Source organism: Arachis ipaensis, chromosome B10 (assembly GCF_059453495.1).
Source record: "Arachis ipaensis isolate K30076 ecotype BB chromosome B10, ASM5945349v1, whole genome shotgun sequence".
Taxonomy (NCBI): Eukaryota; Viridiplantae; Streptophyta; class Magnoliopsida; order Fabales; family Fabaceae; genus Arachis; species Arachis ipaensis.
In genome coordinates, this window is record NC_142435.1 from 112,215,118 (window position 1) to 112,228,075 (window position 12,958).

The window sequence follows — 12,958 nt, forward strand, 5'->3', positions numbered from 1 at the left end:
TCAAGCGTAGTTGCTGCAGGTTTATTGCCTACAGAAGTGGTTGAAGAAGCCTTTTTAGAGGGGTTGTTATCAGCATTTGTGTGTGTCTGATCCCTCACTGGCAATTGAGTGCCAGAGTTAGAAACTGGAGTGGCGTTAGACGCCAACTCCTTGTCTGTTCCTGGCGTCTGAACGCCAGAATTGTGCCCATTTTGGGCGTTCAGCGCTAGATCTTGCCCAGTTTGGGCGTTCAACGCCAGATCCTTGCCCATTTCTGGCGTTGAACGCCAGTTTTGCCTTGTTTCTGGCGTTGAATGCCAGTTTTGGGCATGGTCTGGGCGTTCAGCGCCAGCCTTCCACCAATTTTCTGGCGTTTTAGTGCCAGAATTATTTTTCCCTGGGCTCTTACTGTCCTCAGGTGAATTTTGGGTGGTTTGCTCATTCCTTAGCTTTTTGCTGCCTTGAGGTGGGGTATTTAATATTTTCCCACTTCTTAATTGAACTGCTTGGCATTCTTCTGTTATTTGTCTTGACAGCTGCTGCTTTGTTTGCTTAAACTGTTCTTCCATATGTATATTAGCCATCCTTGTCTCTTGTAGTCTATCTTTGAATTCGGCTAATTGCTTTGTTAGGAAGTCCAATTGCTGATTGAATTCAGCAGCTTGTTTCACAGGACTGAGTTCAGCAGTTGCTGTTTTAACCTCTTCTTTCATGGAAGGGTCACTGCTTAGGTACAGATGCTGATTCCTGGCAACTGTATCAATGAGCTCTTGAGCCTCTTCAATTGTCTTTCTCATGTGGATAGATCCACCAGCTGAGTAGTCTAGAGACATCTGAGCTCCTTCTGCAAGCCCATAATAGAAGATGTCTAACTGAACCCACTCTGAAAACATTTCAGAGGGGCATTTTCGTAGCATCTCTCTGTATCTTTCCCAGGCATCATAAAGAGATTCATTATCTCCTTGTTTAAAGCCTTGGATATCCAGCCTTAGCTGTGTCATCCGTTTTGGGGGAAAGTACTGATTCAGGAATTTTTCTGTTAGCTGCTTCCATGTCCTTATGCTGGCCTTAGGTTGGTTATTCAACCACCTCTTAGCTTGATCTTTTACAGAAAATGGAAACAGTAACAGTCTGTAGACATCCTGATCTATTTCTTTATCATGTACTGTGTCAGCAATCTGTAGAAACTGTGCCAGAAACTCTGTAGGTTCTTCCTGTGGAAGACCGGAATACTGGCAACTTTGCTGCACCATGATAATGAGCTGAGGATTCAACTCAAAGCTACTGACTCCAATGGAGGGTATGCAGATGCTACTCCCATATGAAGCAGTAGAGGGGTTAGAATATGACCCCAGAGTCCTCCTGGACTGTTCATTTCCACTTAGATCCATGATGGAGAAAGGGAGATGATGTAAAATAAAAAATTTATTTTTATTTATTTATTTATTTATTTCAAAAATAAAATAAATTAAAATAAAATAAATAAAAATGGTTAAAAATTTTCGAAAAAATGAGGAGAGAGAAGGTGGTTAGGAAGTTTTGAAAAGGATATGATGATTTTGAAAAAAAGTTTTAAATTTTGAAATAAAATTCTAAATTTTAGAAATATATTTCGAAAATTTGTTTTTAAAATAGAGAGAAAAGATATTTTTTGATTTTTAAGAGGGAAGAGAAAAACAATGAAATAGCACAAGACTTAAAATTTTTAGATCTAATGCTCCCTATTTTCGAAAATTTTGGAGGGAAAACACCAAGGAACACCAAACTTAAAAATTTTAAGATCAAGTCACAAAGAAAACTCAAGAACACGAAGAAAGAACACCAAACTTAAAATTTTTAGAAAACCAAACCAAAATTTTTGAAAATCAAAGGGAAATCAACAAGAAAACACCAAACTTAAAGTTTGGCACAAAATTTAATAGAGAAAATATTATTTATGAAAAAGGTTTTGAAAAGAGTGTACCAAACTGCCACGGGCTTAGACTAACACTTTAGCCAATTGGGCAGTAAATGTAACACTTGTTTTAAAGAAGGATATTTTTAACCAAGAACAATAATAAGAGACTCTAAACCAAAAAGAAAAATTTTCCTAATCTAAGCAACAAAATAGTCCGTCAGTTGTTCAAACACGAACAATCCCCGGCAACGGCGCCAAAAACTTGGTGCATGAATTATGAATCACACTTTTCACAACTCGTACCACTGACCAGCAAGTGCACTGGGTCGTCCAAGTAATACCTCACGTGAGTAAGGGTCGAATCCCACAGAGATTGTTGGTTTGAAGCAATCTATGGTTATCTTGTCAATCTTAGTCAGGAAGTCAATTATGTTTATCAGTTGAATTGCAAATAAACAATAGAGCATGGATTAAAGGTTACTTGTTATGCAGTAATGGAGAATATGTTGGAGTTTTGGAGATGCTTTGTCTTCTGAATCTCTGCTTTCCTCTGTCTTCTTGTTCACGCACGCACGTCCTCCTATGGCAAGCTATGTGTTGGTGGATCACCATTGTCAATGGCTACCTTCCATCCTTCCAGTGAAAACTACGCTCACGCGCTCTGTCACAGCACGGCTAATCACCGGTTGGTTCTCGATCCGGTTGGAATAGGATTTACTATCCTTTTGCGTCTGTCACTAAAGCCCAGCCTTCAGGAGTTTGAAGCTCGTCACAGTCATTCAATCCTTGAATCCTACTCGGAATACCACAGACAAGGTTTAGACTTTCCAGATTCTCATGAATGCCATCATCAGTTCTAGCTTATACCACGGAGATTCTGATTAAAGAATTTAAGAGATACCCATTCAATCGTATATAGAATGGAGGTGGTTGTCAGGCACACGTTCATGATTTGAGGAAGGTGATGAGTGTCACAGATCATCACCTCCATCACAGTTAAGCGCGAATGAACATCTTAGATAGGAACAAGCGTGTTTGAATGGAAAACAGAAATACTTGCATTAATTCATCGAGACACAGCAGAGCTCCTCACCCCCAACAATGGGGTTTAGAGACTCATGCCATCAGAGAATACAAAGTTTAGATCTAAAATGTCATGAGATACAAAATAAGTCTCTAAAAGTTGTTTAAATACTAAACTAGTAGCCTAGGGTTACAAAATATGAGTGGACTATGATGGATGATGCAGAGATCCACTTCTGGGGCCCACTTGGTGTGTGCTGGGCTGAGACTTAAGCAATTCACGTGCAGAGGCCATTTGTGGAGTTGAACGCCAGTTTTTATGCCAGTTTGGGCGTTCAACTCCAGCTTTTGATCCTTTTCTGGCGCTGGACGCCAGAATTGGGCAGAGAACTGGCGTTAAACGCCAGTTTAAGTCGTCTATCCTTGTGCAAAGTATGGACTATTATATATTGCTGGAAAGCCCTGGATGTCTACTTTCCAACGCAATTGGAAGCATGCCATTTTGAGTTCTGTAGCTCCAGAAAATCCACTTTGAGTGCAGGGAGGTCAGAATCCAACAGCATCAGCAGTCCTTTTTCAGCCTGAATCAGATTTTTGCTCAGCTCCTTCAATTTCAGCCAGAAAAATACCTGAAATTACAGAAAAGCACACAACTCATAGTAAAGTCTAGAAATATGAATTTTTCCTAAAAACTAATAAAAATAGACTAAAAACTAACAAAAACATACTCAAAACTATATGAAATTATCCCCAAAAAGCGTATAAAATATCCGCTCATCAGCTGGCCATTCGGCCATGCTTACACCATTATCACTTTTGTATTTTCAACGGTAGAGTTTCTACACACCATAGATTAAGGTATGGAGCTCTGATGTTCTTCATGAATTAATACAAGTACTATTATTTTTCTATTCAACTCAAGTCTATTTCTTCTCCAAGATATTCATTCGCACCCAAGAACATGATGAATGTGATGATTATGTGACACTCATCACCATTCTCACCTATGAACCCGTGACTGACAACCACTTCTGTTCTACATGCAAACAAGCTTGAATGCATATCTCTTGGGTTTCTAATCTAAGATTGGAACCTTCGTGGTATAGGCTAGAATTATTGGCGGTCATTCTTGAGATCCGAAAAGTCTAAACCTTGTCTGTGATATTCCGAGTAGGATCTGGGAAGGGATGACTGTGATGAGCTTCAAACTCGCGATTGTTGGGCATGTGACAGACGCAAAAGGATCAATGGATCCTATTCCAACATGATCGAGAACCGACAGATGATTAACCGTGCGGTGACAGCGTATTCGAAACATTTTCACTGAGAGGACGGGAAGTAGCCATTGACAACGGTGATACCCAACATAAAGCTTGCCATGGAAAGGAGTATGAATGATTGGAAGAAGACAATAGGAAAGCAGAGGTTTAGGAGGAACAAAGCATCTTCATTCGCTTATCTAAAATTCCAACCAAAGAATTACATAAGTATCTCTATCTTTATTTTATGTTTTATTTATCTTTTAATTATCAATTCTCCATCACCATCTAAATTCGCCTGACTGAGATTTACAAGGTGACCATAGCTTGCTTCAAGCCGACAGTCTCCGTGGGATCGACCCTTACTCACGTAAGGTTTATTACTTGGACAACCCAGTGCACTTGCTGGTTAGTTGTGCGGAATTGTGACAAAGTGTGATTCACGTTTAAGAGCTCCAAGTCCTTTGGCGCCATTGTTGATGATCACAATTTCGTGCACCACTAGCCACAGCAGAAGCTGTGATTGATGTTGACAGAGGAGAGTTGGTCCTTAAGTTGAATGAGGACTACCTTGTATTCAAGACTCAAGGTTCTCCTTCTGTAACCATGGAGAGGAAGCATGAAGAGCTTCTCTCAATACAGAGTCAAATAAAACCCCCACATTCAAACTCTAAGTTTGGTGTTGGGAGGCCACAACCAAACTCTAAGTTTGGTATTGAGAGGCCACAACCAAACTCTAAGTTTGGTGTTGAGAGGCCCCAACCCTGCTCTGATTATCTCTGAGGCTCCATGAGAGCTCACTGTCAAGCTATTGACATTAAAGAAGCGCTTATTGGGAGGCAACCCAATGTTATTTAATTATATCTATTTATTTTCCATTGTTATTTTATATTTTCTTTAGGTTGATGATAATGTGAAGTCACAAAAACAACTGAAAAATCAAAAATAGAATGAAAAATAGCATTAAAAATAGCTCACCCTTGAGAAAGAACTTACTCGCGTTTAAACACCAGCAAGAGTAGCAGAATGGGCGTTAAACGCCCAGTTTGGCACCATTCTGGGCGTTTAACGCCAGAAATGGGCACCAGACTTGCATTTAACGCCAGAAACAGGCACCAGTCTGGCGTTTAACGCTAGAAAAGGGCACCAAGTTGGCGTTAAACGCCAAGAAAGGGAGAAAAGCTGGCGTTAAACACCAGAAACAAGCAGCAATCTGGCGTTTAACGCCAGAATTGCACTCTAAGGGCGTTTTGCACGCCTAAATGGAGCAGGGATGTTAAAGTCCTTGACCCCTCAGGATCTGTGGACCCCACAGGATCCCCACCTACCCCACCTCTTCTCTCCTCTTCATACCTTTCCATAACATTCTTCCCCAAATACCCTTCACCTATCAAATATTACCCTCTTCCTCAAATACCCTTCACCAATCACCTCATTCACTTTTCCCCAAAACACCACCTACCTTCAAATTCAAAACTCTTTTTCCCTCCCAAACCCAACCCCAAATACATGAACCAAGCCTCTCCACACTCCTATATATACCCCTCATCACTCCTTCAATTTCACACATCACAAACAACTTATACCCCCTTGGCCGAACTCACCCTCCCCCTCCATCTCCTCTATTTTCTTCTTCTTTTCCTTCATTCTCTCTTCTTTGCTCGAGGATGAGCAAACACTTTAAGTTTGGTGTGGTAAAAGCATTGCTTTTTATTTTTTCATAACCATTTATGACACCTAAGGCTGGAGAAACCTCTAGAAAGATCAAAGGGAAAGCAAAAACTTCCACCTCCGAGTAATGGGAGATGGAGAGATTCATCTCATAGGTCCATCAAGACCACTTCTATGAAGTTGTGGCCAAGAAGAAGGTGATCCCTGAGGTCCCTTTCAAGCACAAAAGGAGTGAGTATCTGGAGATCCGACATGAGATTAGAAGAAGAGGATGGGAAGTTCTCTCCAATCCTATTCAACAAGTCAGAATATTAATGGTTCAAGAGTTCTATGCAAACGCATGGATCACTAGGAACCATGATCAAAGTATGAACCCGAATCCAAAGAATTGGCTTACAATGGTTCGAGGGAAATACTTAGATTTCAGTCCGGAAAATGTAAGGTTAGCGTTCAACTTGCCAATGATGCAAGAAAATGCACGCCCCTACACTAGAAGGGTCAACTTTGATCAAAGGTTGGACCAAGTCCTCATGGACATATGTGTGGAAGGAGCTCAATGGAAAAGTGACTCAAGAGGCAAACCGGTTCAATTGAGAAGACCGGACCTTAAGCCTGTAGCTAGAGGATGGTTGGAATTCATCCAACGCTTTATCATTCCTACTAGCAATCGATCTGAAATAACTGTGGATCGGGCCATCATGATCCATAGTATCATGATTGGGGAGGAAGTGGAAGTTCATGAGATTATACCTCAAGAACTCTACAAGGTGGCGGACAAGTCCTCCACTTTGGCAACGTTAGCCTTTCCTCACCTCATTTGTCACCTCTGCAATTCGGCTGGGATTGTAATAGAGGGAGACATCCTCATTGAAGTGGACAAGCCCATCACTAAAAAGAGGATGGAGCAAACAAGAGAGCCCACTCATGGACCTCAACAAGAGCATGAGAAAATTCCTCATCATGAAATCCCTGAGATGCCTTAAGGGATGCACTTTCCTCCACAAAACTATTGGGAGCAAATTAACACCTCCCTAGGAGAATTAAGTTTCAACATGGGACAACTAAGGGTGGAGCACCAAGACACTCCATCATTCACCATGAGATTAAAGAAGATGAAAGAGCTATGAGGAAGGAACAACAAAGGCAAGGAAGAGACATAGAGGAGCTCAAGAGTACCATTGGTTCTTCAAGAGGAAGAAGACGCCACCCTCACTAAGGTGGACCCGTTCCTTAATCTCCTTGTCTATTTATTCTTTTTTTCTGTTTTTTGTTTCCTATACTTTATGTTCTATCTATGTTTGTGTCTTTATTACATGATCATTAGTGTCTTAGTGTCTATGCCTTAAAGCTATGAATGTCCTGTGAATCCATCACCTTTCTTAAATGAAAAATGTTTTTAATTGCAAAATAATAAGAAGTACATGAATTTTGAATTTTAAAGTAGTTTAATTATTTTGATGTGGTGGCAAGACTTTTTGTTTTCTGAATGAATGCTTGAACAGTGCATATTTTTAAATTTGTTGTTTATGAATGTTAAAATTGTTGGCTCTTGAAAGAATGATGAAAAAGGAGAAATTTTATTTGATAATCTAAAAAATCATAAAATTGATTCTTGAAGCAAGAAAAAGCAGTGAATACAAAGCTTGCAGAAAAAAATGGCGAAAAAAATAAAAGAAAAAGAAAAAGCAAGAAGAAAAAGCCAATAACCCTTTAAACCAAAAGGCAAGGGTAAAATAAAAAGGATCCAAGGCTTTGAGCATCAGTGGATAGGAGGGCCCACAGGAATAAAATCCTGGCCTAAGCGGCTAAACCAAGCTGTCCCTAACCATGTGCTTGTGGCGTGAAGGTGTCAAGTGAAAAGCTTGAGACTGAGCGGTTAAAGTCGTGGTCCAAGAAAAAAAGAGTGTGCTTAAGAGCTCTGGACACCTCTAATTAGGGACTCTAGCAAAATCTGAGTCACAATCTGAAAAGGTTCACCCAGTTATGTGTTTGTGGCATTTATGTATCCGGTGGTAATACTGGAAAACAAAATGCTTAGGGTCACGGCCAAGACTCATAAAGTAGCTGTGTTCAAGAATCAACATACTGAACTAGGAGAATCAATAACACTATCTGAATTCTGAGTTCCTATAGATGCCAATCATTCTGAACTTTAAGGGATAAAGTGAGATGCCAAAACTGTTCAGAAGCAAAAAGCTAATAGCCCCGCTCATCTAATTAAGACTGATCTTCATAGATGTTTTTGGAATTTATTATATATTCTCTTCTTTTTATCCTACTTTTTTTTTAGTTGCTTGGGGACAAGCAACAATTTAAGTTTGGTGTTGTGATGAGCGGATAATTTATACACTTTTTGGCATTATTTTTAGGTAGTTTTTAGTATGTTTTAGTTACTTTTTATTATATTTTTATTAATTTTTAAATAAAAATCACATTTCTAGACTTTACTATGAGTTTGTGTGTTTTTCGATGATTTCAGATATTTTCTGTCTGAAATTGAGGTACCTGAGCAAAAATCTGATTCAGAGGCTAAAAAAGGATTGCAGATGCTGTTGGATTCTGACCTCCCTGCACTCAAAATAGATTTTTTGGAGCTACAGAAACCCAATTGGCGCGCTCTCAATTGCGTTGAAAAGTAGACATCCTGGGCTTTCCAGAAATATATAATAGTCCATACTTTGCCCGATTTTTGATAGCGCAAACTGGCGTTTGAACGCCCACTTTCTACCCTATTCTGGCACCAAAGCTGGTGTTTAACTCCAAGAAGAGTCTCTACACGTGAAAGCTTCAACGCTCAGCCCAAGCACACACCAAGTGGGCCCCAAGAGTGGATTTTTGCACTATCTGCACTTAGTTACTTATTTTCTCTAACCCTAGCTACTAGTTTAGTATAAAAACTACTTTCAATGATTTATTTTATATCCTTGATCAGTTTTATACTATCATAGATCATTGTACACGTTTGGAGGCTAGCCTCACGACCATGCCTAGACCTTTCACTTATGTATTTTCAACGGTGGAGTCTCTACACCCCATAGATTAAGGTGTGGAGCTCTGCTGTTCCTCATGAATTAATGCAAAGTACTATTATTTTTCTATTCAACTCAAGCTTATTCTTATTCTAAGATATTGATTCACACACAAGAACATGATGAATGTGATGATCAAGTGACACTCATCACCATTCTCACTTATGAACGCGTGCCTGACAAACACTTCCGTTCTACATGAAAACAAGCTTGAATGCATATCTCTTAGCCTCCTTGTTCACGATCAGAGTCTTCGTGGTATAGGCTAGAATTATTGGCGGCCATTTCTGAGATCCGAAAAGTCTAAACCTTGTCTGTGGTATTCCGAGTAGGATCTAGGAAGGGATGACTGTGACGAGCTTCAAACTCGCGAGTGTTGGGCGTAGTGACAGACGCAAAAGGATCAATGGATCCTATTCCAACATGAGTGAGAACCGACAGATGATTAGCCGTGCAGTGATAGCGCATTTGGACCATTTTCACTGAGAGGACAGACGGTAGCCATTGACAACGGTGATCCCCCAACATACAGCTTGCCATGGAAAGGTGTATGAATGATTGAATGAAGACAGTAGGAAAGCTGAGGTTTAGAAGGAACAAAGCATCTTCATACGCTTATCTGAAATCCCACCAATGAATTACATAAGTATTTATATCTTATTTTATATTTTATTTATATTTTAATTCTCAAAACCTCATAACCATTTAAATATGCCTGACTGAGATTTACAAGATGACCATAGCTTGCTTCAAGCTGACAATCTCCGTGGGATCGACCCTTACTCACGTATGGTTTATTACTTGGACGACCCAGAGCACTTACTGGTTAGTTGTGCGGAGTTGTGAAAAAGAGTTGAGATTACGATTGTGCGCACCAAGTTTTTGGCGCCGTTTCAGAGATCACAATTTCGTGCACCAATGCACAAAAAAATTTGAGCATACAAATGGCAAACGGAAAACTTTCAGTATAAATTCTGTTACATATGTGCAAAATTTTTGAAAAGAACATCGTAATTATTATGATTGATTTAATAATTTTTCTACAGTTTGTTTAATTTCCGACCTTAACATTTAGTCAACTAGTACAGTGTTGATTACTATTGATTTCTTAAATGTTCAACAAGGCGGCCAAGCCAAACCTTACAATATAAATGCAGCACAAGAATGTGTTGCTAATAACAGAAAAATGGGCTTATATATCTAGTTGATGCAACCTCTCCATTTCACCAAATATCAACTCAAACTTCTCAGAATCAGCCCTTGCAATTTTGTCCCTTTCATCTATAAAAATACGTAAGCAAATAGATAAAAGTAAGCATGGAAACAAGTAACATCAACAACATTATTTTTCTTTTTCTAGATTTGAACTTGTAAGGATGCTATAACTTCAATTTACAAGTATTTGGTTTTTGTTTTGAAAAATGATCTATAAAAAATGAAACAATAGTAAAATAGAGCTAAAGGTTATAGAGATTGAGAAAATAAAGGTAGAGTTCACCTTTAATCATGTTGTTGAAGGCAAGGTAGCGAGAACGAAGACCTCGACGGGTTCGATAATTGGTGTCATCGTGAGATGGAGGGAGCTGACGACGGAGCTTGGTGTTGATTGCGGTGCTGTGGCAATCGGAGTGATTCAATTGGCACTTGGCCACGATGAGAGAGTAATAGTTGGTGGTTGTGACGAGTGATGCGACAGAGAGAATAAATAAGACAAGGAGGTAAGAAAGGTATAAATGTTTGAAAAACTGCAAGGTCTTAACTGCCGAGAGACACGCGAAACAGCATTCACATACCAGCTTGCGCGACACGCCGCTATTAATTTGTTGGAAAATATTACATAAAAAGCATTAAAAAATATAAGTAATAGTTTTTTTGAAATTTTCACCAAATTTAATAACAGTTAATTTTAACAAGATGGAATTGACTTAAGTCTCACAATATTTTTTAAATTTTTACACAAATTTTAAATGAGTTCGTAAATTTTTAATTACTTCAATTCAGATCGATTTTCATTCAATGATTCATGGTAATTCTTTTAATATTTTCTATTAACGACATGTCAATGTGACATATTAATTAATAATATGTGTTAAAATATGGTTCAATTACTTGTAATATGATGAAAAATATTAAAAAGACTAAAATAAAAATTTAGGAATCAAATAAAGGTAATTGAAAATTCAAACACTAAATTAAAATTTGAATAAAAATTTATAACTAGTTTGAAGCTTAACTCATTTAGATGTTTAAAAAATAAGTACAGAAATGATGAAGAAATATAAATTACATGTTAGTTAAATATATGTTTGTTAGCTTCAAAATTATATTTTTTTATTTGCTATTTGTAACATGTGAACTCTAAAATGAATATATTTGAAAAAAAATAAATATCAGTTTAAGTTTTAAATACTTGATTTTTATTTGAAATATTAATAAAAAAGGACAAACTTTATCTATATTTCTACATGACATATAATAGGGATATGAAAAATAGTTGATATCCATATTTGAATTTGATTTTGTCTATAAAATCTAATTTGATGCTTCTTTGATTTATTTTCTAATTCAACAAGTGTCATTAAAATAAAATAATAAGCTTATAATTAATATAACATAATATTAAAAATAATTTAAAATATATATATATATATATACATTTTTTAATTTCTTTAGGATGCACATGGGTCGGGTAAAACCGGATTCGTCTTGACAAAGACCCAGTATTAACTGATGACCAGGTCTATTTTTGAGATCCGTACCTGACCCTAGACTCGATAAAATCACACCAAACTAGCCCTTAAAATATTCGGATCGGGCCGGGCCGGACCATGTACACGCCTATAATTTACATAGAATTTTTATCCGACCTCAAATGTATCAATTCTCATTTGTTACATTTGGATATTTTTAAATCTCATTTTATTTAAATATGTCATTGTCTTAAAAAATATATGGTCCAAAATTTTTTCATAATTCTAAAAAGTTTGGTTATAAAAATTTTAAATTATCCAAGACCAAATTATAAATTTTTATTAAATGAGTAATTTAAATTGGTCTTCAATAAATTTTAAATCAGAGACAGATTAATTTTTTTACTGTTTTCAGTAAAAAAAATTTAATATGTATACAGAGTAAATAAATTTTACATAAATTTTATTACAAAATAATTTAAATAAAATTATTATAAGATAAGTTAATTTTCTACAATTTTGTTAGAACCAAAATATCGAATGTAAATTTTTCTTGAGAATGATTTATAATTTTCTGTAATTTGATTAAAAAGGCTAGAGACAATACTTTAAGTAAAATAAAGGGGTTAAATACTTTTTCGTCCTTAAGGTCTGAGGCCAAAATCAAAATTGTCTCCGACCTTTTTTTGTTATTAAAATCATCCTCAACATTACAAAACGTTATAAAATCGTTTTTTTTTCCATAAAAAAATATTTTTTGGATAATTTTACCCTCAAACAGAAATAATAAAAAAATCTCCATACCCTCATTATTAACTTCACAGCATCATCATTGCTTCGCATCTCCTCCCTCTCTCTTTCCTCACCACCATCACCACTGCCACCATAGCCATGACCCCTGCCATTATAACCAACACACCTTCTTTATTATCACCTACTCATTACTCCCAACACTTTTCTTTCAGTAACAACAATAGTCCCAAAATAAATCAACAGCAACATCCACAAAATAAATCAACAAAAATTTTAGATTAAACAATAATTCAATAATCATCAACAACAATTTCAGATCTAAAATCAGCAACAACATAAATTAAAAAAATTAAAAAGAGATGATGTTTATGTTCTTCAAAAATTAAAAAAAAATAAAAAGAAAGGAAGAATGAAGATAGAAATAGAGAACTCAAAAGAGGGGTGGTGTTGCTGCCATCCGTTGCCGTCGCAGTTGAGGAAAAGAGGAGGAACGACGTGTGGGAAGCTACTACTACTGGCGCTGTCACAGCTGTGGCTGAGGAAAGAAATGACGGTGATGGAGAACGACATGATGGCAGCGGCCAGAGCTGAAACCATTGGAGTAAGAAACCCAAATCGGTAGCCAGAGCTAAAACGACGCTGTTGAGGTCGATGCCG

The 12,958-nt window shown here is 37.3% G+C and overlaps 1 pseudogene; it reads right to left on the reverse strand.

Moving 5' to 3' along the window:
• Window positions 1–12,898, reverse strand: part of LOC107621051 (non-structural maintenance of chromosomes element 4 homolog B-like) — a 38,044-nt pseudogene extending 25,146 nt beyond the window's left edge.
• Window positions 12,899–12,958: the final 60 nt, after the last annotated feature.